A 25,162-nucleotide genomic window follows, 5' to 3' on the forward strand; every position below is an offset into this window, starting at 1 on the left:
TACCTGGCTGTGCCTGGGACCTCTGTCCCTAGCGAGAGGGTATTCTCCACAGCGGCTGACATTGTCATAGCAAGCCGGCCTGTGCGCACTGTAGATAATGTGGATAGACTAGTCTTCTTAAAGAAAAACTGATAATCTGATAAAAAAATATATATATTTTTTTCAAGTAAATAGTCTCAAGTGGTCCTATTTTGTTTAAGGCACTACTATGTGACTTAATTTTGATATATGCTGCTGGACTATGCACTCTTGTTGAAGTTCTGTTTTAAATGACAATTTTATTTCATGTTGTAAGGCAGGCACTGCTGCTTTTTGTTTCCATATGCTCCTGGGCATTCAAGCTACCCATGTTAACTATTATAATAAATGGAAAATCTAAATACAAATTACATATTTCTCAGGCATTTATTTTGATGATGTATCAAAAGCGTACCGAACCGTGACAACACTGTACCGTATCGTACCGAACCATGAGTTTTGTGAACCGTTTCACCTCTAATTATGACCATCAGAATCATATAAGCCAGATAGGCATATCACGTACATACAGTACCAGGCATATCACGTACATACAGTACCAGTCAAAAATAATGTCTGTTAGTATAACATAACTGATATGGCAGTCGAAAACCTGAGGAGAATCCATCTGGAAAAAAATTAATTTCAATGGTAGCCTATGGGATATTCAAAATAATTCCTCTCAGATTGCAGTTCCTATGGCTTCCACTAGATGTCTTTAGAAAGGGTTTCATGCTTGTTTTTTGAAAAACAAACAAGTAGTTGTAGTTTTTCAAGGTGCCCCTCAATAGGGTGTCCCTCAATATTGAACATACTACATTCCGTCTTCAATTTGATTGTTTATTTACATCTTAGGGTACCAGGGGATTGATTAGAAACGTTGTTTGACTTGTTTGGACGAAGTTTACCATTAACTATTGGGATTCCTTTGTCTGCATGTTGAACAACTGGAAAGAGTGAATTACTGAATCAAACGCCCCAACTTAACAGACTTTTTGGAGATATAAAGAAGGACTTTGTCGAACAAAATGACCATTTGTTGTGTAGCTGGGAACCTTGAGATTGCAAACAGAGGAAGATCTTCAAAGGTAAGTGATTTATTTTATCACTATTTCTGATTTTTGTGACAACCTCTGCTGGTTTGAAAAATGTTAATGCTGGTGTATGCGGGGCACTGTCCTCAGACAATCAAATGCTATGCTTTCGCTGTAAATCCTATTGTAAATTGGACAAAGCAGCAGTTTGATTACCAAGATTCTAAGCTAAAGAATGATGTATGACACTTGTATTTTCATGAATGTTTAATATTACGATTTCTGTATTTTCATTTTTGCGCTCTGCAATTTCACCGGAAGTTGTTGTGGGACGCTAGCGGCACACTTTGTCCAAATAGGTTTTAATATGGTAAATGTATATAACATTAACATACTGTTGACGCGTATTTAACCTCTCTAGGGTATGTGGGATGCTAGCGTCCCACCTGGCCAACATCCAGTGAGATTGCAGAGTGCCAAATTCAAATACAGAAATACTAATTATAAAAATTCAGAAAAGATACAACTATTTTACATAGGTTTAAAGATGAACTTCTTGTGAATCCAACCACGGTGTCAGATTTAAAAAATGCTTTACGGCAAAAGCATACCTTACGATTCTTTGAGCAAAAGCCTGCACAGTAGCTGTCTAGGACTAGAGTTGGAGAGCCCTGGGTTGGGCTAAACTTACAACAGTGTAATGCAGTGTACAAGTGGATAGGGAATAAAACACTATGGTAGCAAATCCATAGATACTGTAGACTTCTTGATAGGTGCATAACATGTGGCAGAGCAGACACGTGGAGAATCAAAAATCACTTTAAACTCATGCATGCTCCTTCCCTCCATTTCAAAGCCAGCAAAGCCTCATGATGGACATCTGTGGCGCACCTGATGAAAGTACATGTATAACACCATTAGCCATTTATCTAAATCCAATTATTTATTTTTTTTCATGTCAACTTACCCAACCTCTTTGAAATTAGTTGAAGATATCATTAGTTGAATAGATTATGATATCCACCACCCTATCCGCCACCTGGGGGTAACAGAAACAAATGTGGAAAAAAAATATATGATGAAACTTTAATTCGGCCTTACTGCTATCATCTCAATAAACATAACCCATAAACTTCTGCTTCACACAAAGTAGCCGAGTTAGCTAGCTACTGGAGTTAACAGTTTTATTCATCCCTGGTAGCTAAATTATTCAGTGCTGTGATATTCAAAATGCAAACAGCACTGTTCTGAAAACAAAAAACTTTAGGGGTCATTTGTCTAAACTGCTGATCAGGGATATCTCCGGTGCAATTAGATCAGCTTTGAAAACAGTCTGATGGGAATAGGAGGTTGAAAGAATAAGGTTGTGTTGTAGTGTATTGTTGTATACCTCACATCTTTAAGAAATGGATAGGGTCCAATGTTATCAATATTCACAAAAAGTAAATATTGGACTGTACAGAACTTTTATTTCAAAAATACTTTTTTATCAAGACTTTCCATCAAGTGTTTTAGCTCCTCAGTCCCTCAACTTCTCTTGGTCGTGATGAATTCAAGAAGCTTGGGCAGATGACCATCCAGGCCTTCATAGAACGACTTCTTGAGGTCCACAAACATCAGTCTTTTGAACTCCAGAGCAACCTGTTTGAGAGAGAATAAAACAGACAACTTTCTTAATTAGTCTTTATGTAATTCCGTGTCCTCTCTCCTCATCTCCTCAAAATGCATTTAAGAAGGTCTGAAGGGAGGCCTACTGAGGTATTCATGAGTTGTATGTAAAACAAGTTGTTAGCTAGCTAAGTAACAGGCCTGCAAACTGATGTTATCTAACCCTAACTATCAGGAGATACAGTGGGGCAAAAAAGTATTTAGTCAGCCACCAATTGTGCAAGTTCTCCCACTTAAAAAGATGAGGCCTGTAAATTTCATCATAGGTACACTTCAACTATGACAGACAAAATGAGAAAAAAAATCCAGAAAATCACATTGTAGGATGATGGGGACAATTTCAGTGAAAAATATAAGAGGGCAACAGTACTTGTGCAAAGTTTCATGATAACTTCCAAAATGAGTGTGCTACATGACATTTATCATGACGTCACCCAGGTGTCCCACACAAGTAGCCCAAATGTACCCAAGTGGCCAAATTGGCGGAAGGTATACATTTTGAAACAAATAACTATATACAAAATACCAAAATGGTATTCTAACCTCAAAAAAAATGAGAAAGAAAAATGGAGAAAAAAAAAATGGATTTTTTATTTATTATTGATTAAAAAATATGAAAAAAAAAAATATATATATATATATATATATATATATATATACACACACATTTACAAAATAACATGGGTAACTATTTTCACACTTTCAATATTTGGAGGGCTCATCTGTGAAACTTGTCTAACTGAACATTTTCTTTCACAGTGACACTGACTCCGAATGGGAGTCTTATCCGGTGTCCTGTGTGAATTTAAGTATGCTCTCTCTAATTCTCTCTCTCTCTCTGAGGACCTGAGCCCTAGGACCATGCGTCAGGACTACCTGGCATGATGACTCCTTGCTGTCCCCAGTCCACCTGGCCTTGCCGCTGTTCCAGTTTCAACTGTTCTGCCTGCGGCTATGGAACCCTAAACGGTTCATTTTTACTCTTGAGGTGCCGTCCTGTTGCACCCTCTACAACCACTGATCTCCACCCGGCACAGCCAGAAGAGGACTGGCCACCCCTCATAGCCTGGTTCCTCTCTAGGTTTCTTCCTAGGTTTTTGCCTCTCTAGGGAGTTTTTCCTAGCGACCGTGCTTCTACACCTGCATTGCTTGCTGTTTGGGGTTTTAGGCTGGGGATATATAAATAGATTTGATTTGATAGATGACTGAGGGTCATCCAAATATTGAAAGTGTGTAAATAGTTACCCATGTTATTTTGTAAATGTATATATTTTTTTCTCCCTATTTTTTAATCAATATTTATTTTCTCCATTTATTATTTTTTGAAATGTATTTTTCCCCCAAATTTGGGGGGGGGGGGGGGGGGGGGGGGTGTATACCATTTTGGCATTTTGTATATAGTTATTTGTTTCAAAATGTATACCTTCACCAATTTGGCCACTTGGGTACATTTGGGCTACTTGTGTGGGACACCTGGGTGACTTCATGATAAATGTCATGTAGCACACTCATTTTGGAAGTTATCATGAAACTTTGCACAAGTACTGTTGCCCTCTTATATTTTTCACTGAAATTGTCCCCATCATCCTATCTGAATGTTTGTTTTATCTTGTTCATTTTAAAGATGATGATACAAAAAGAAAAAACGTATGTTTTTTTCCATTGTTTTATCTAAACCAAATCTATTGTGTGTCATTCTCCTACATTCAATTCACATTTACACAAACTGTGTTTTCTTTCAAATGAAAGAAAGAATATGCATATCCTTGGTTCTGTGCCTGAGCTACAGGGCTGTTGGAGTTGGGAATGTCTTCAGGCGGAAATTGCACACAGTGAGGGGGGGGGGGCTGCAAGAGGTTTTAAGAGAGGAGTATCCCATAGCCAGACAGCATTTAGCTCTAAATTATCGTTCAGTTTGGTCTCCTAAACAAAGTTCTTATCTCGTTCTTGGTACAACATAGTACCAAAACATTACCTCATCCAATGGTATACATATCAATTGTTAATTCTAGATACTCCCATCTCAAATACCATCCCTCCTGGACTAGCTCACGGAGAGGAGAGTGAGCCTCTAGGTCAAGATAAGGGCAACCTCAGAGGGGACATACAATGGCTCCAGACACTGCCATCCTCCTCCCCCCAATGGAAAAAGTAGGGAGTGACTAGCACACAGACATTGTGGAGCCAAAAGATAATTGGTTCCCCCTCAATCATCCCTTCACACGGTTAAAAAGGTACGTTCACATATGAAGACAAGCCTGACCTCTCCCCTCTCTGGGGCCCAAGTAACTGAGACCTAGCAGAGAAAGGATAACTGCAAACGGCCAACACTATAGTCCAAAAATATACATTCTAAATGACAAGTATCTCACAAGCATATTATGAAAATATAACATCTTATCTATGTTACCCAACTAATTCTGATTGATCCCCCACACTCCTTGTGTTGGCCGGGTGCAAGCATGCTGACTTCAGTTGCCAGCTGTACGTTTTTCCTCCGACACATTGGTGCAGGTGGCTTCTGGGATAAGCGAGTAGTGTGTCAAGAAGCAGTGTGTCTTGGTGGAGTTGTGTTTCGGAGGACGCATGGCTCTCGACCTTCACTTCTCCCAAGTCCGTATTGGAGTCGCAGCAATGGGACAAGACTGTAACTACCAATTGGATGATGTTATGAAATCGGGGAGAAAAAGGGGTAAAATGTACAAAAAAAAAAGAACACAACTCAGGGTGACTTGGAGTGGTTGACCATGGCTAATTTGCTTGTAGAATAATAGAATAATAGTGAAGAAATCAAAACTATGAAAGAACAGGTATGGAATCATGTGGTAACCAAAACATTTTTAAACAGAGAGACGTCAACTTACCAGCACAACAAGCACTACGGCCAGGAATACGATTTTCCCATAGCGGATCCATTGTCTGCACCTCCCAGGGCATTTGAACTGATTCCAGAGGCCGACCCATAACAACGCCGTCGGAGGAGAGGTTACCGGAGCGGACTTCTAGTGAGGCTTCGGATGCGCACACACCACCCAAGACAGCAGCCGCAAGCGGATACCAAGACGGCCATCAAGGAACTTCACTGGACTTTATGCAATCTGGAAACCATATATCCTGAGGCTGCATTTATTGTAGCTGGTGGTTTTAACAAAGCTAATCTGAGAACAGCCTACCTAAATTCTATCAGCATATCGATTGCAGTACACGAGCGAGTAACACACTCGACCACTGCTACTCTAACTTCAGCAATGCATACAAGGCCCTCCCCTGCCCTACTTTTGGCAAACCTGACCATGAATCCATCTTGTTGCTCCCCTCCTATAGACAGAAACTAAAACAAGAGGTGCCCATGCTTAGGCCTATCCAATGCTGGTCTGACCAATCGGATTCCACGCTTCAAGATTGCTTCGATCACGTGGACTGGGATATGTTCCGGGTAGCCTCAGACAATAACATTGACACATACGCAAACTCAGTGAGCGAGTTTATAAGTGTGTATAGAGGTGTATAGGAGATATTGTACCCATTGTGACTATTAAAACCTTCCCTAACCAGAAACCGTGGATTGATGGCAGCATTCGCGAAAAACTGAAAGGACATACCACCGCATTTAATTATGGCAAGGCGACTGGAAACATGACCGAATACAAAATAAGTGTAGTTATTACGTCCATAAGGCAATCAAACAAGCAAAGCTTTAGAATTGAGACAAAGTGGAGTCACAATTCAATGGCTAATACACGAGACGTATGTGCCAGGGTCTACAGACAATCACGGATTGCAAAAAGAAAACCAGCCGTGTCGCGGACATCGACGTCTTGCTCCCAGACAAATTAAACAACTTATTTGTTGGCTTTGAGGACAATACAGTGCCACAGACACGGCCCGCTACCAAAGACCATGGGCTCTCCTTCTCCGTGGCAGACGCAAGTAAAACATTTAAACGCGTTAACCCTCGCAAGGCTGCCGGCCCAGACGGCATCCCTAGCCAAGTCCTCAGAGCATGCGCAGACCAGCTGGCTGGTGTGTTTACAGACAAATTTAATCAATCCCTATCCCAGTCAACTGTCCCCAAATGCTTCAAGATGTCCACCATTGTTCCTGTTCCCAAGAAAGCTATGGTAACTGAACTAAATGACTTTCGCCCCTTAGCGCTTACTTCTGTCATTATGAAGTGTTTTGAGAGACAAGTCAAGGATCATATCACCTCCACCCTACTTGTTACCCTAGACCCACTCCAATTTGCTTACCGCCCAAATAGGTCCACAGACAATGCAATCGCCATCACACTGCACTATCCTATCTGGACAAGACAAATACCTATGTAAGAATGCTGTTCATCCACAACTGCAGGGCTCTCCAGAGGGTGGTACGGTCTGCACAATGCATCATTGGGGGCAAACTACCTGCCCTCGAGGACACCTACAACACTCGATGTCACAGGAAGGTAAAAAAGATAAAGGACAATAACCACCTGAACCACTACCTGTTCACCCTGCTTCAATCCAGAAGGTGAGGACAGTACAGGTCCATCAGTGCTGGGACAAAGAAATTGAAAAACAGCTTCTATCTCAAGGCCATCAGACTGTTAAACAGCCACCACTCGCACAGAGAGGCGGCTGCATATCTATAGACTTGATATCATTGGCCACTTTAATAACCTCTTACAGCTACCCCCTACTTTTTTCAATTTCCACCTGAAGACATACCCAAATCTAACTGCCTGTAGCTCAGGCCCAGAACCAAGGATATGCATATTCTTGATTTCATTTGAAAGAAAACAGTTTGTGTAAATGTGAATTGAATGTAGGAGAATATAACACAATAGATATGGTTTAGATAATACAATGAAAAAAACATGTTTTTTTCATTTTTATTGTTCTATCATCATCTTTAAAATGAACAAGATAAAACAAACATTCAGATAGGATGATGGGGACAATTTCAGTGAAAAACATAAGAGGGCAACAGTACTTGTGCAAAGTTTCAGAATGATAACTTCCAAAATGAGTGTGCTACATGACATTTATCATGAAGTCACCCAGGTGTCCCACACAAGTAGCCCAAATGTACCCAAGTGGCCAAATTGGTGAAGTTACACATTTTGAATGGAATAACTATATACAAAATACCAAAATGGTAATCTAACATACACACCCCCCCATAAAAGTGGAGAAAAAACATGAACAAAAATAGATATACATTTACAAAGTAACACTTTCAATATTTGGAAGACCCTCAGTCCTCTACACAATATTGTGCTGCTGATGCCAGGTGCCATAGCAGTCTCTTTCTGCTGTAAACCAGAGGGTCACCAAGCATGTGGTGCAGGTGATGGGGGACTTAATTTTGCAAAGAACACAGTGACGCCTCCATGCTGTGCCCTTTTGGCCCTGAGGCACGTCCATGCCTGCAGAAATCAATTTGGGCAGATTAACACCACTTGTGGCAGGAGCTGGATGAACCAGATTCAGTGGGGGATGGACACCTTGCACTGGGGGCTCCCATTCGGAGTTAGTGTCACTGTGAAAGAAAATGTTCAGTTAGAATAGTTTCACATATGAGCCCTGTATCAACAGGCATAATAAACAGATATATATAGAGTACAGGGAACATAAGGTTGAATATATTATTATAGACCTGCTAGATCTACTGTCTCATTTATATTATGACAGACCAGTTAGATCTACTGTCTATTTTATATTATGACAGACCAGCTAGATCTACTGTCTTTATTATATTACAACAGACCAGCTGTATCTACTGTTTCACTTTGGCCATTGTTGTGGGCCTCCCCTCCCCTCAACAGCCTCAAATAGGCTATTTCATGTGGGGGTGACATTTTATATATTGCTACTAAAATGTAAAAAAAAAAAAAAAAAAAAAAAAAAAAAAAAAATCACAAATCATATTTTATATTATTAATTTCAAACAGCATTAGCATGAGAAGAACTTACCAGTCCAAAACGATGTCCTCTCCATTCAAAAAATATTCCTCCATTTGGGAATCACTAAATGAATCTTCCTCCAACAATCTCAGTCTGACTTTCCCCATCAATTTCTTCTAAAATTGTGTGTACATCTGTATATCTAGACTTAGATTTAGCTTCCTCTGACTTGGTCGCCACACTGATTGATATATAAACAGCTGAAGATGCGCTTTACCAAAACAACGCTGTGCTTAACATGCGTTGCTCCTTCCGGTATGAAACTTCAATGGCGAATGACCCTCTTTATGCCAGAGTTTACTACATGGATTGGTCTTCCAACACAAACATTACATATTGCCGTTTACCTCAGCTCATTGGCTAACTACCCAGCTAGATTTCAAGACGATCAGTGGTCATTGGGTTAAAATACAGTCAATCAACGAAACAGCGGTCATATCATTGGTGCACAAGGATGTCATTACTTGTTGTCTTCAAATCGGTTTCTTTCAGTCAATGCGTCCCGCGAAATGACCCGTCAAGTTTGGTTGTGTTACAGACAAACCAGTTGATTGCAATGAAACCAAACATGACTGGAAAAGTCACGTTCTGTGTGGGTTATTTACCTGGAATGTGTTGTCGAAAATGGAATGAGACGGAATTCAGGACACAAGCGGTTCACAAAATGTTTTGTGTTAGGCTATAAAAATGTATTTTATCAAACAAAAGACCATTCATTGTGTAACAATGAGCATTGGGATTGCAAACAGAGGAAGATTGTCAAAGGTAAACTATTTGATTGCAGTTTGTGATTTTGTTACGCCTGTGCTGCTTGAAATAGTTGTTTTTCATGGGGCTCTATCCTCAGAAAAGGCATCATATTCTTTCACAGTAAATTCTTTTTTAAATCTGACAACGCATTTGGATTAGCAAGATTCTACGATTTCCAAACATGTGAGACACTTGTATTTTCAGGAATGTTTAATATGACTATTTATGTAGCGATCACCGTATGTTGTCGAATTTCATCCCGCTAACTAACGGGTTCGGTGCGCAGAGACGTTAATAAAAGGAACACCAGTTACTTTAATAATGCGACTTTAAGAATGTTTACATATCTCGCATTACTCATCTCATATGTATATAATGTATCCTTCAGTATCTATTCTTTACTATCTATTGCATCTTAGCCGCTCTATCACTGCTCATCCATATATTTTATACTTATATGTTCTCATCCCATTCCTTTACTAGATTGTGTGTATTAGGATTTGTCGTGGAATTGTTAGATATTAACTGTTAGATACTGCTATACTGTCGGATCTAGAGATATAAGCATTTCGCTACACTCACAATAACATCTGCTAACCATGTGTATGTGACCGATAAAATTAGATTTGATTTGAAAATATATGATCTATTTGAGATTCTTCAAAGTAGCCACCCTTTGCCTTGACAGTTTTGCACATTCTTGGCATTCTCTCAACCAATGTCATGAGGTATTCACCTGGAATACATTTCAATTAACAGGTGTGTCCTGTTAAAATAAAGAAAATCACTTGAATGAGTGTCAAACTTTCGACTGGTACTGTATATGTAAAGAAACAGTCAAAAGCATGGTAGCTCAGAGTGCTAAACATTAACCGTAAAATTACAGAACATTTTTGTAGAATCAGATGACATGAAAATCTTAATTTTACAGAAGAGTAAGAGTGACAAACGTTTAATTAATGTACATTCCCTGCTTTGACAGGCTAATATTACTGATAAAAGTATGTTTTAAGATGTTTAAGATGTAAATTAACTGAAACATATTTCTGTATATGTACAGTTTCCAACAGTAATTCTATAAAAATACGCAATCAAAATACAGTAATTTCAGATTAACAAGTGACATCAATTAGGGATCATACCTTTCACCTGGATTCACCTGGTCAGTCTGTCATGGAAATAATGTTTTGTATGCCCATTGTAGGTACATTCATGCTACACACACACACACACACATCACAACTGCTGCTACCAGACTCTTATTATACTTCTCAATTTATACATTTGCCCCCATCCCCCAATACATATTGGACTATATAATGTGCCTTCCTGTATGATACTGATGCTAAAATGTATTATGTTATTTTGCCATTTACTTTATGTTCATATACTTATATTTTATTAATTCTTATTGTTGTTGCATTGTCGAGAAGAAACCTGCAAGTAAGAATTTCATTGGGCGATGTATACCATGCGTATCCTGTACATACGACTAATACAACTTGAAACTTGAGTTGAGCTGAGCTCAGACCTGGCCAGCCTGCTTGCATGAACAGCAATGTTTCCCAGCTCCATATCACCTTACATCGTCTTCACAGGGGACAAAGTGAGGCCGACATACCTCCCTCACACGCACACACAAACACACATGAGAACAGACAGACCTGTATGTGTCATCATTCTGTCCCTGGTCTAGGATGACAGTAGGGGTGAGTCAGTAATGCTTTTCCCAGGGTTTGGACCTGTATACATATCCATGTGGAATTACAGTGAGGAGTCTAGCCATCTCTGTGTGGGATAGCAAAGTACCAATATGATACATCCATGAGCAGTCTAGTGTTGAGATAGTGGAGTAGTCCTAAGTCTGTGTTGTTTCCCTGTCAGACCTTTCTGTAGTTTCCTTCTGTGGTCCTCTGTTTGTGTTATGACAGTAAAGTGTATCATTCTCCTCAGACAGCAGGAAAGAGTATTTCAATAAGGTACATTGTCACGTTCTGACCTTAGTTCCTTTATTATGTCTTTGTGTTAGTTTGGTTAGGGCGTGAGTTGGGGTGGGTGTTAAGGGAATTTTTATCGATGATGACTAATTATGTATACATTTCAATCAGAACGGACTAATCAGAATACTATTATGTTACTGTATATGTATGAATTTTCTTTTTAATCTTAGTACTGAATATGTGCAAATATAATCAAGAATTAGAACAATGACTGTCTGTACCATGGTAGAAATGAATGAACTCATAGCCAGACTGGCTAGAATGCTTATCTACACCAGCTGTCCTGAGCTCAAGTCATATATCATCTTAATAGGGGAAGACGATGTGAGAACCATACAGCCTTTGTATTAGAGCGGAGATGTCACGGGTTGGTACTGAAACTAATGACGTCATTTTCAGTTTATAACCCGTGGTAAAATGTGTAGGGAGCAGTACTCTCGTGAACAAAATCTGCTGTTTGACTTTAAGACATTACTATAAAATAAGGGTCTTACAAATCCTTATGAATTGACAGAGTGTTTAATTTTAATTGGGTGTTAAAACAGAGCAATTTAATTCCTGCATCAGTGGGTAGTCTGTTCTTTTTTCTATGTTGTATTTCTGTGTTTGGCCTGGTATGGTTCTCAATCAGAGGCAGCTGTCGATCGTTGTCTCTGATTGAGAATCATACTTAGGTAGCCTGTTTTCCCCATTTAGGTTGTGGGTGATTATTTTCTGTGTCTGTGTTTTCCACACGGAACTGTTTCGTTTTCATCATGTGTAGTGGTCAGTTTTAATTAAAAATATGACGAACACTTAACACACTGCGTATTATTCTGATCCTTCCTACTCCTCCTCAGAAGAGGAGGATGAAAATCATCACATACATGGAATGAGTGTGTTTTCAGATCTGTTGTGTCAATCTGTAAAAATGTATGAGGATGTCTGTTGTCTTTTAAAGCTGTAGTTTACTAACTGGTACAAGTGTGACCAAAACCATTGGTTTCCCATTGGATTAATAGGAAGAGAAATCTGCAGTGCCCCCTGCTGTGCCATGTCCTGTTCTGTACCTCTCACCTCTTTTTATCTCTTCCACCCCAGGGGCTCCTTCTCATCCCTTTTACCACTGATTCCTCCTCTCTACTATCCCCTTTTAAACTGTCTGTTTCAATTAGTGGGAGTGCTGGCCAGGGCAGGCTGTAGAGGCAGGTTAGAGTGGCACTGAGCCACGGGTGGGAAACCTCACTCACTGTGTTCTCAGAGCACAGAAATATGCTCCTTGTAAACTTTATTCATACATTGAGTTGGAATTAGCTTAGTTTTTTTAGAATGTTGTCTTTGTACACAAGCTATATGGAATGTTGGCTGTGAGCCTGAGCTGTTAGCTCTCATGTTGTTTTTAGCATTTATTAGCTATATAGCTAGCTAGTTATTCAGCTTAGCATGTTAGCTATTACCGTTGATAAAACAAATTAGCAAAGCAGGCACTGAGCGTTTACTTCTATCCAACAGTCATGGATGCAGTTGAGACCTGAAAGCCTGTTTTCTCCATGCAGGTAGGCCTACTATCTTAATTGGAGAATTACAAAGGGATTTATATTTTTTAGTTCATTGTATTTTATGATGTAGCTAATATACCTTGTGGGGCACTAACTGACTTAACTCCATTCTATGGTAAAGGAAGTTACTGATGAACTCCACCAATGGAGAAAAGCAGAGACCATCTATTTACCTCAAGGTCAATACTTCAATTATAAAACTCTTACCTTGTACCTATGTTTGTCCTCTGTAGTTGCGTGCCTGTCTTTGTTTGTTGAAATCCGTACTTCAATAAACGCTAATCAAATACAACCACCGACATTGGTCAAATCGATGTAGTCAGAGCTGAATTCCACAAAGCCTGGTCTCTGCTCCACTTTGTTGGTGGAGTTGCACATGGTATTGGCTGATTTCTTTTGATTTTCCCATGATGTCAAACAAAGAGGCACTGAGTTTGAAGGTAGGCCTTGAAATACGTCCACAGGTACACCTCCAATTGACTCAAATTATGTCAATTAGCCTATCAGATGCGTTAAAGCCATGACATCATTTTCTGGAATTTTCCAAGCTGTTTAAAGGCACAGTCAACTTAGTGTATGTAAGCTTCTGACCCACTGGAATTGTGATACTGTGAAATAATCTGTCTGCAAACAGCTGTTGGAAAAATGACTTGTGTCATGCACAAAGTAGAAGTCCTTAACTGACTTGCCAAAACTATAGTTTGTTAACAAGAAATTTGTGGAGTGGTTGAAAAATGAGTTTTAATTACTCCAACCTAAGTGTATGTAAACTTCCGAATACAACTGTATATACACATTGCCTTGTTTTCCTATTTAATGATTTTTTTTACTACGTGTTAGGGTAGTAGCTGCCCGCTTAGTGGAGCTCATAGGATGAATTAGATATTTGTTTACATAGCCAGCTAACAAGTTCCTTTATTTTGTTAGTTTTTTTTAATTGTACCCCATTTTTCTCCCCAATTTTGTAGTATCCAATTATTAGTAGTTACTATCTTGTCTCATCGCTACAACTCCCGTACGGGCTCGGGAGAGACGAAGGTCGAAAGTCATGCGTCCACCGAAACACAACCCAACCAAGCCGCACTGCTTCTTAATACAGCGTGCATCCAACCCGGAAGCCAGCCGCACCAATGTACCCAGAGGGGGACGTGCACCTGGCAACCTTGGTTAGCGTGCACTGCGCTGGTGCAAACCCTCCCTAACCCGGACGACGCTAGGCCAATTGTGCGTCGCCCCATGGACCTCCCAGTCGCGGCCGGCTGCGACAGAGTCTGGGCGCGAATCCAGAGTCTCTTGTGGCACAGCTAGCGCTGCGATGCAGTGCCCTAGGCAACTGCGCCACCTGGGAGGCCTCACAAGTTTATTTTTTTGTCCTGCTTCTACCAATACAATTCATTTGTAAACTGTCCCAGCTTCGTAACTAATCAGCTAACATAGGCAAACTCTGTAGTTAGTCTGTCAGGCAAGCATGAGTTGATTGGAAGAGTGAGAGAGAGAGAGAGAGAGCAAGCGAGAGAGAGAGAGAGAGAGTGTGTGTGTGGAATGGGAGGCGTGTTAGAAAGAGAGTATGTGTATGGTTGAGAAAATGAAAGAGAGGAAGGAACAGAGAGAGTGTGAGAGTGAGAGATTGTGTTCCTGACTACAATTGTATCCTATTTGTTGCTCCTCTCTTCTCCCTCTGTTACTCTGTTCCTCTAAGTCAGTGAAAGCTAAGGAAGTGATGTGGAGATCAGGGCCCAGCAGCAAGAGGCAGGGAGGAAATGGAGTTAGAGATGATGGGAAGGATAGAGATGTGGATCGAGGATGGAGGAGTGGAGTGAGAAAGGGAGAGTGAAGAGGAGGGAGAGTACAGGAGAGTGAAGGAGAGGAGAGTGAGTAAAGAGGGGGGAGAAAAGAGTGGAGGAATAGGACCATAAGGAAGAACAGGGAGAGGAGGAGGAATAGGGAGGGGAAGAGGGAGGGGAAGAGGGAGAGCACACCCAAAAGGGGAGCCTACGTTTCCATGGTGAGTGTCTGTCCCAAGTCCCACCATTCACCCTTGTACCACACAGCCTGGGCCTAAAGTGACAGTGGTAGGGGTTTTAGAGTTGTTTTTAAAGGTGGTAGGAACTTAAATATGTTCCAGATCTTATAATGATTACAACAAATAAATGGGCAGGGTTTACCATCTTGACCAACTGAGGAGCTATTACAATGTATGTATGTGTTTTAGGGAATGCTCAACATTGCCATCATATATTCCTACATTATTGTGTGGGGGACCCTGCAAAGGCCCCATCCCAGAAACCACAGGCACTGGTCCCTGAAGGCATTCAAAATGCAGCTTGTGCATTCACTTTGGGATATGGCTACAGTGCCAGGAAGAGGGGAACCAAGACTGTGGCACCAGGGCGTGTGGACCGAGTTGTAACTCATTTGAAAGCAGGTGAAGTTTGAAGAGCGCACTTGTTGCATTCACTGGTGTCATCATAGTAGACTAATATTTCTACATTTTGTGCCAGACCTGGTCTTGTCACGTCCTGACCATAGAAAGCCTTTATTTTCTATGGTGGAGTAGGTCAGGGCATGACTTTGGGGTGTTCTAGTTTATTATTTCTATGTGTAGTCTAGTTTTTGTATTTCTATGTTGGCCTGGTATGGTTCCCAATCAGAGGCAGCTGTCTATCGTTGTCTCTAATTGGGGATCATATTTAGGCCGCCTTGTCCCACCTGTTGTTTGTGGGATTTTTTTTATAAAAAAAAAAAATAATAATAAAAAAAAATATATATATATATATATATATATATATATATATTATTTTTTTTGTTGTTGATTTTTTACCCCTTTTTCTCCCCAATTTCGTGGTATCCAATTGTTGTAGTAGCTACTATCTTGTCTCATTGCTACAACTCCCGTACGGGCTCGGGAGAGACGAAGGCTGAATGTCATGTGTCCTCCAATACACAACCCAACCAGCCATGCCATACTGCTTCTTAACACAGCCCGCATCCAACCCGGAAGCCAGCCGCACCAATGTGTCGGAGGCTACACCGTGCACATGGCAACCTTGGCTAGAGCGCACTGCGCCCGGCCCGCCACAGGAGTCGCTGGTGCGCGATGAGACAAGGAGATCCCTACCGACCAATCCCTCCCTAACCCGGACGACGCTAGGCCAATTGTGCGTCGCCCCACGGACCTCCCGGTCGCAGCCGGTTACGACAGAGCCTGGGCACGAACCCAGGGACTCTGATGGCACAGCCCTTAACCACTGCGCCACCCGGGAGGCCTTGTTTTTGTATTGTTGCTTTTGAGCCCTACAAGGCTGTACGTTCGTTTCGCTTTCTTGTTTTGTTGCTGGTTCACATTCAAATAAATTACGATGAACCCAAATCACGCTGCGCCTTGGTCTACCCGTTTCGGCGAGCGTTACAGGTCTGTACTAATCTTATTGAGAGAGGTTACCTACATTTTGAAGTAGTCTATAAATAGTTGTTTACATTTTTATATTGTAAAAGAAAATATTTATTATCAATCAAATAGCCTACTTTGTGTGAGTTTCGAAATAATTTCTGAATATTGTTCTCTGGTCACATTTTGATATTTGTTTATATTTAAAGAAGTATATTATCCTTGGTCAATTTTAAAGTGAGTCATTTATTCAGATGTACTACACTGTAAATACTCTTGGGTTTTATGTTGTATTGAGTGTTAAACATTTTGTTGATAGTGATTGTCTTTGCACAATGGAAGACAAAATTAGGTATTCCTATTGACATGAATGTGGTGTCATTAAAGAAGAGGTTGTGGTCTTTAAAACTAAGTTAACTTGTAATTGTCATTTGTTCTTTGTTTTTGAGCTGTCTGTGTCACGAATCCCGTTTCCTGAGTCTGTTTTTTGCCTGTGTTCTGTCCTGGAGTGTTTTTTCCGGCATCCTGAAACGCACCCTGTCTGGTTGCCGGGCAATGTAGCCAGTTGGGAGTTCTGATTACCCGCACCTGTATCCCATCAGCTATCTGCACACCTGGTCCTGATCATCATCTCTCCTCTTCATAAGCCCGGACCTGACATCCATTCCCTGCCGGATCGTTAGCCATGAACAGTATGTTGTGCCATAGTATCAGCCTCAAGTTGGATAGAATTTGTTTTGTTGTTTTTTACGTATTGCTTGCCTTGAACTTACCTCCGTTTGTTCTGTCTTCAGTTACTCACCCGGATCATTTACCCCATTCCCACCTGGTCGTCGGAGGATTCCGCTACCCCATTGGATCCACCTATTTACTCCCATCAACTCACCACCGCTGCCCGCTACGCCACCTGGATATATCTACCCATTCACTTGTACATAAATGCTCACCTTCTTCCTACTCTCCTTGTCCTGGTCTGCTTCTGGGTTCGATTTTGAAAGAACGTGACAGTCTGCTTGTTTGAAATGTGTGAGAACCAGCTTTATTATAAAAAATCTCAGTAATCTACAGCAGCATTCTAGAATTATATTGGGGTCTAAAGAGTTAAATACAGTATGCTTATCAGCATACCAAAATTGTACAAACGATATGATACTAGGCCAAGTATCACGATACCAAGTATCGCGCTACCATGGTGGAAGAAAATCAGTGGCCAAGCATCCCGTTTGCCCCGTACCAAGGACAGTTGTTCACGTTTGATAAACGTTCTCCAAAAACCTGATGCTGAAATTCACACTTCTACTCAATACAACACATTGAATTTTACTTCACACTATTCAGTGTATAATAGAATACTACGTGAATTGCTAATATTTGCAAAGGCTTAACTGTGATTTGGCTGGAGGAATGGGAGGAAGGAATATACAGTACCTGTCAAAAGTTGAGACCTACTCATTCCAGGGTTTCTTTATTTTTTTTACTATTTTCAACATTGTAGAATAATAGTGAAGACATCAAAACTATGAAATAACACAAATGTAATCATGTAAAGGTGTTAAACAAATCAAAATATATTCGATATTTTAGATACTTCTAAGTAGCCACAGTTTGCCTTGGTGACAGCTTTGCATGCTTTCAACCAGCTTCATGAGGTAGTCCCATGGAATGCATTTCAGTTAACAGGAGTGCCTTGTTAAAAGTCAACTGTTCAACTGTTCAGAGGAGACTATGTGAATCAGGCCTTCATGGCCGAATTGCTGCAAAGAAACCACTACTAAAGGACACCAATAATAAGAAGAGACTTGCTTGGACCAAGAAACACGAGCAATGGACAATAGACCGGTGGAAATCTGTCCTTTGGTCTGATAAATCCAAATTTGAGATTTTTGGTTCCAACCGCTGTGTCTGTGTGATGCAGAGTAGGTGAACAAAATATCTCTGCATGTGTGGTTCCCACTGTGAAGCATGGAGGATGAGGTGTGATTGTGTGGGGTGCTTTAAAGGTGACACTGTCTGATTTATTCATCCCATCTGGTTTGTGCTTAGTGGGACTATCATTTGTTTTTCAACAGGACATTGACCAAACACACCTCCAAGCTGTGTAAGGGCTATTTGACCAAGGAAGAGAGTGCTGAATTAGATGACCTGGCCTCCACAATCACCCAACCTCAACCCAATTGAGGTGGTTTGGGATGAGTTGGACAACAGAGTGGAGGAAAAGCAGCCAACAAGTGCTCCGCATATGTGGGAACTCCTTCAAGACTGTTGGAAAAGCATTCCAGATGAAGCTAGTTGAGAGAATGCCAAGAGTGTGCAAAGCTGTCATCAAGGCAAAGGGTGGCAAATTTTTTAAAACACGTTTTTGATTACTACATGATTCTATATGTGTTATTTCATAGTGTTGATGTCTTCACTATTATTCTACAATTTAGAACTTTTTTAAATAAAGAAAAACCCTTGAATGAGTATGTGTGTCCAAACTTTTGACTGGTACTGTACATGGATAAATGCTTCTCTCTCTGTCACAGATGCAATGGTTGCCCTTAATTTGAAGATGTAATCCGGAGACAGGTGTTTTATGCAACAGCCTGTATGTTCTCTATTTGACTTCCTCTGCATATGTGCACTCAAACGCCAGGATTTTATCCATCTCCTTAGCTATCATACTCTAATTCCATTGGGCGTTCCACTGATTTCAAAACTCGGTCCTCCAGAAAGTGGAGAGCAACACCTTTTGCAGTTCTACTACGTAATATCTTTCAAAACAGCCATGTTAGAATTGATTACCTACACATGCTGACCAGCTCATGATAGACAGAAGCCTGCTACGTGGCAGACCAATCCAAACTCATATCTCGGCATGCCCAGCCCATACATTATCTCAGCCAATCATGGCTACGGGGAAGGTTCCTGACTTTTTTTTCGTAGGGAAACCAACTAGGCAGATGGTTCAGTTCTCAGAATATTTGTTTTAACCAAGGGGCAGGCAAAAGGGCAGGTTGAGGGCAGGTAGAGGTTCATAGTCCAAGGCAGAGTCAAAAATGGTACAGAACTGCAGGCAGGCAGGCTCAGGGTCAGGGCAGGTAGAGGTTCATAGTCCAAGGCAGAGTCAAAAAGGTACAGAACGGAAGGCAGGCAGGCTCAGGGTCAGGGTCAGGGCAGGTAGAGGTTCATAGTCCAAGGCAGAGTCAAAAAGGTACAGAACGGCAGGCAGGCAGGCTCAGGGTCAGGGCAGGTAGAGGTTCATAGTCCAAGGCAGAGTCAAAAAGGTACAGAACGGCAGGCAGGCAGGCTCAGGGTCAGGGCAGGTAGAGGTTCATAGTCCAAGGCAGAGTCAAAAAGGTACAGAACGGCAAGCAGGCAGGCTCAGGGTCAGGGCAGGTAGAGGTTCATAGTCCAAGGCAGAGTCAAAAAGGTACAGAACGGCAGGCAGGCAGGCTCAGGGTCAGGGCAGGCAGAAAAGTCAGAACCGGGAAAACAAGAACTGGAGAATACGGGAAACACGCTGGTAAGACCTGACAAAACAAGACAATCTGGCAACAGACAAACAGAAAATGCAGATATAAATACACACGGGATAAGGGGGAAAAATAGGAGACACCTGGTTGGGGGGTTGAGATGAGCACAAGACAGGTTAAACAGACCAGGGTGTGACAAGTGTCTGTTGGAAAGCAGATTGAACCAAGTTTTCCTCTAGGATTTTGCTTGTTCTATATTCTGTTTTGATTTGACAATAAAAAAATAAAAAATCCTTAGTCCTTGCGATGACAAGCATACCCATAAAATGTTGCAGAAACCACCATGCTTGAAAATATGAAGAGTGGTACTCAGTGATGGGTTGTGTTGGATTTGCCCCAAACGTGCCACTTTTTTTGCAATATTACTTTTGTGCCTTATATTTTTATTCTGTACAGCCGTCCTTCTTTCACTGTCATTTATGTTAGTATTGTGGAGTAACTACAATGTTGTTGATCCATCCTCAGTTTTCTCCTATCACAGCCAGTAAACTCTTAACTTTCATAAAATCACCATTTGCCTCATGGTGAAATCTCTGAGTGGTTTCCTTCCTCTCCGTCAATTTAGGAAGGTTGGCTATATCTTTGTAGTGACTGGGTGTATTGATAGACCATACAAAGTTTAATCAATAACAGCACAATGCTCAAATGCTCAATGTATTAAATGTAATCTTTTTTACCCATCTAGGTGCCCTTCTTAACCATTGGAAAACCTCCCTGGTCTTTGTTGTTGAAAGTTATGCATGCAATTCACTGCTCGACTGTGGGACCTTACAATTATCTGTGTGTCTGGGGTACAGAGATGGGGTAGTCACTTCAAAATCATTTTAAACACTATTATTGCACACAGAGTGAGCTCATGCAACTTATTTTGTGACTTGTTGAGCACAGTTTTACTCCTGAACTTACTTAGGCTTGCCACAACAAAATGGTTGAATCTCAAAACATTTCAGCTTTTCATTTTTAATTAATTTATAAACATTTCTAAAAACATAATTCCACTTAGGAATTAAAGAGTATTGTGTGTAGATCAGTGACACAAAATATAAATTTTATCAAGTTAAAATTCAGGCTGTAACACAACAAAATGTGGAAAAAGTCAAGGGGTGTGAATACTTTCTGATGGCTCTGTACATGACATTTGTTTGTCCAAAACCAATCACCTATTTAAATATGTTTGCAGTTGCACTTTTGAATACAGTTCTTCAAAGTAGTTTTTATTCTGTCTTGCCCACTCACTAGTGATATATTCTACATCATCAAGGACGCAAATCATGACAATTTAGAATGATACGACAGCCATTTGCAGTAAAAAAAAAAGGGGGGAGGTAGATAGCCTAGCAGTTAAGAGCGTTGGGCCACTAACCGAAAGGTTGCTGTTCCGAATCCCTGAGCCAACTAGGTGGGGTGTAACCTCCCCGTCCCGCTGCTCATATCAAAAAGACCCATTTTCACACCACGATTGGCCTAATGAGCTGGAATGACAGCCGGGTTCGGCGAATGGTGTGATCCCATTATCTGCATCTGGTTATGAGTGGCAGAGGAAGTGACACGGGCTGAACTATAGCAGAGGCTCCTCTGACTCCCCCTGTCTGGACTGTGTGATATGCTAATTAGCTTCAGAAAGGTACTGAAAAAAGAGACGAGGGAGAGTGAGAACGAGAGTGGGAGAGAGAGAGGTAGAGGGAGAGGTGGGGAGAGAGTGAGCGAGTGATAGTAATGACTCTCCCTCTCTAGTCCAGGAGATAGAACAGCTTGTTAGAATCCAGGGCACAATAAGAAGTTGTTTTGAGTGTGTTCAGTGACAACTCCACAAGGGAAAATATCAGCCATTAGCCAGAGTCAGTGTAAGATGACAAGTGAAAAACAGAAGCACAGCTTACTGACAGTGTAGAGGACCTTTTGCCACTGGACAGATTCATACAAGCACTAATGCTACCATCGACAGATCAGAGATAGGCTAGTCTATTATTTCTGCTCTAGAATCAAACATCAATTACACAAATGTCACTATGTAACCTAGAGGGAAACGGGTAGTATATCATTAGGCCTACCACCTGAATGTGGGAGTCGACAGTATAAACTCTAAAGAGTATAGCACAATTCCTGCATCTTAAAGTGTTAATTCATATTATAGAATAATGTTTTGCTAAGTCCCAGACTACTATGTGTCAGGCCTAGTGGCAGAAGGATGAATAATTGGCTGTATTACCAGCTCTACCATCTCTTCCTCTGAGGCTTCCACCATGATTAGGGAAGTAATTGTACCCCGGCGTCTGACACAACCATCTATTGACACACACACACACACACACACACACACACACACACACACACACACACACACACACACACACACACACACACACTTTTACTTTTAAAATTGCAACCTCAATTATCTCAGTGACTGATTTAGTGATATTGGAGCATGGGTGGGGGGGGGGGGGGGGGGGGGGGATGTGTAGTTTTTATATGGCCTTCATAATCATCCAACTGCCTTATTTTCTAATTCACCACCTGAGAAATTCATATTACATGGAATTACATGGTGTCAATCTCCCCCATTCATTTGAGATAGAGGCCTCCATATCTGTTTAAGCATGTAACAGGATCTTCACAATATCACTCAACTTGACTTTACACCACTTTCAAGGTCTGTTAAAGAAAAAGTAGATTTTGTAGTTAGTGAACCCTAACTTTGATATTACCACTTCAATTACAGATTTACCCTTAAAGTAAAAACTAGTACTTTCTGGTAAATGAGCTGTTCAAGATTCTGTCTTTGGTTGCGTTTTATGTTATTACGTAATGTAATATATTTTGACATGGGGAGCTTTGACTGATTTCACTTTTAGCCTAATCCTTTGGCTAGAGGAAATATTGAAAGTGGAAAATGTGGACTATGATTGCCTTACCTTCACCAAATCAGTAATCAAATCAGATGCCTCATTCTCAGTGTAGGTGTTTCATTTTTTTTATCCCACAAACCGCACGTTTTCCGTATGTAGAAAGGATAATGGACCTATATATTTTTTAATAATATAGTCTTTGAGAACTAATGTTCACCAAAATAAAAGCTAGACAGTCAGGGAGAAATTGTAGAATTGCAGAGAATTTGCTTTAAAATTGCAAAAAAATATTGTAGTTCCATGTCGATATGTTTAGAATTACAAGAAATTGACTTGATAATGCAACATTTCACAACACCGCCTAAGATGGGGGCCTCTAAAACTTTTTCAAAAATTCAGTTGCTCCAATGGGCTGAACACGCTGTCACTGTCACGCCCACCACCTACTCTAAGCCCCTTTTTTATCCATAAAAAAATGGGTCTGAACCTGACCCCTATTAAGCTGTTCTCATTTCACTCAGGGGTCAGTGAGCCTGGGGCAGCATTGAGGTGAATCACCTGTCATTCAAACGTGTCTGTCTGTACAAACTGACAGTTGATGTCAGAAGTTTTAAATCTTCAAAGTTTAACTTGCTTTGGGGTTTGGATTGAGTAATGACAACAGGACAAATATCATTGGATATAACTAAATACACTTGGATTTTTCTACACACCAGAGATAAATCTTCTGCCTACACATTTAGTTTACATTTGCAATAAACGGGTGCTGCACAGTCTGTATTTGGTACGACAATCAATACTCTGCTGTTGTGCTGTTATTACCACTCTGAAACAAACAGAGCAATATGCACTTTGACTGAAATGCTGTGTTTTGATACTGTTAATATAACGCAGACCATGTCACAAACAGGAAGAGTGATGCCATGTAAATTCAGCACCCTCGTCGTACCCTAAACCTGTCTTTCTCTCTCTCATTTAGATTCAGTGAATCTATCAAACCTTTTTATGATAGTTTGTGGTTTAGCCTAGTGGTAGCTAGGTCAGCATGTGGTCATCTAATGAATGTGAAGTAGTGGTATCTGTATAGTGAGATTTGGGGTAATACAATTCAAATCAAGTCCTTAACCGTCAATGTAGTTAAGAAATAGAGTTGAGAAAATATTTACTAAACAAACTAAAGTAAAAAAATATATATATATATACAGTATACAAAAGTAACACAATAAAATAACAATAACGAGACTATATACAGGGGGTACCGGTACCGAGTCAATGTACACCATGCCAAGATATATTGGAATGGTGTTCTTCGGCTTGCAAGCCTCCCAATTTTTCCTCCAAACATAACGATGGTCATTATGGCGAAACAGTTATATTTTTGTTTCATCAGACCAAAGGACATTTCTCCAAAAAGTATGATCTTTGTCCCCATGTGCAGTTTCAAACCATAGCCTGGCTTTTTTATGGTGGTTTTGGAGCAGTGGCTTCTTCCTTGCTGAGCAGGTTATTTCAGGTCATTTCGATATAGGACACGTTTTACTCGGGATATAGATACTTTTGTATCTGTTTCCTCCAGCATCTTCACAAGTTCCTTTGCTGTTGTTCTGTGATTGATTTGCACTTTTCGCAGCAAAGTACGTTCATCTCTAGGAGACAGAACGCGTCTCCTTCCTGAGCGGTATGATGGCTGCATGGTCCCATGATGTTTATACATCTGTACTATTGTTTGTACAGATGAACATGGTACCTTCAGGCGTTTGGAAATTGCTCCCAAGGATGGACCAGACTTGTGGAGGTCTAATTTTTCTTATCTGAGGTCTTGGCTGATTTCTTTTGATTTTCCCATGATGTCAAGCAAAGAGGCACCGAGCTTGAAGGTAGACCTTGAGATACATCCACAGGTACACCTCCAATTGATTCAAATGATGTCTATTAGCCTATTAGAAGCTTCTAAAGCCATGACATCATTTTCTGGAGTTTTCCAAGCTGTTTAAAGGCACAGTCAACTTAGTGTATGTAAACTTCTGACCCACTGGAATTGTGATACAGTGAATTATAAGTGAAATAATCTGTCTGTAAACAATTGTTGGAAAAATGACTTGTGTCATGCACAAAGTAGATGTCCTAACTGACTTGCCAAAACTATACTTTCGAAACAAGAAATTAGTGGAGTGGTTGAAAAATGAGTTTTAATGAATTCATCCGAAGTGTATGTATAAACTTCCAACTTCAACTGTATATGGAGGTTAAATTTGACTTCATGGATTGGTTATGTAGGCTTACTCTAACCCATTGCTTTATACTACATATAATAATAGGATTCAAATATATCTTTGCATTAAAAACCAAAGTCTATCAGAATTCCAGTCATTCCTATAAATGTTATACCCCCTGATCTTCAAGAATAGGACTCGGAAATATGGAAGTATAGTTGCAAAATGTTCTACCTGAGCATGA

At 40.6% G+C, this 25,162-nt stretch overlaps 1 long non-coding RNA gene across 1 annotated transcript; it reads right to left on the bottom strand.

The window, feature by feature from the left end:
* Positions 1-1,560: 1,560 nt before the first annotated feature.
* LOC118947385 lies at positions 1,561-13,395 on the bottom strand. The gene is made up of 3 exons (XR_005041872.1): positions 13,164-13,395; positions 2,020-2,091; positions 1,561-1,943 (listed from the first exon to the last, which is right to left on the bottom strand). It is a non-coding gene; the product is annotated as an uncharacterized LOC118947385 (long non-coding RNA).
* Between the last annotated feature and the right edge of the window lie 11,767 nt (positions 13,396-25,162).

Source organism: Oncorhynchus mykiss, chromosome 1, assembly GCF_013265735.2.
Source record: "Oncorhynchus mykiss isolate Arlee chromosome 1, USDA_OmykA_1.1, whole genome shotgun sequence".
NCBI lineage: Eukaryota > Metazoa > Chordata > Actinopteri > Salmoniformes > Salmonidae > Oncorhynchus > Oncorhynchus mykiss.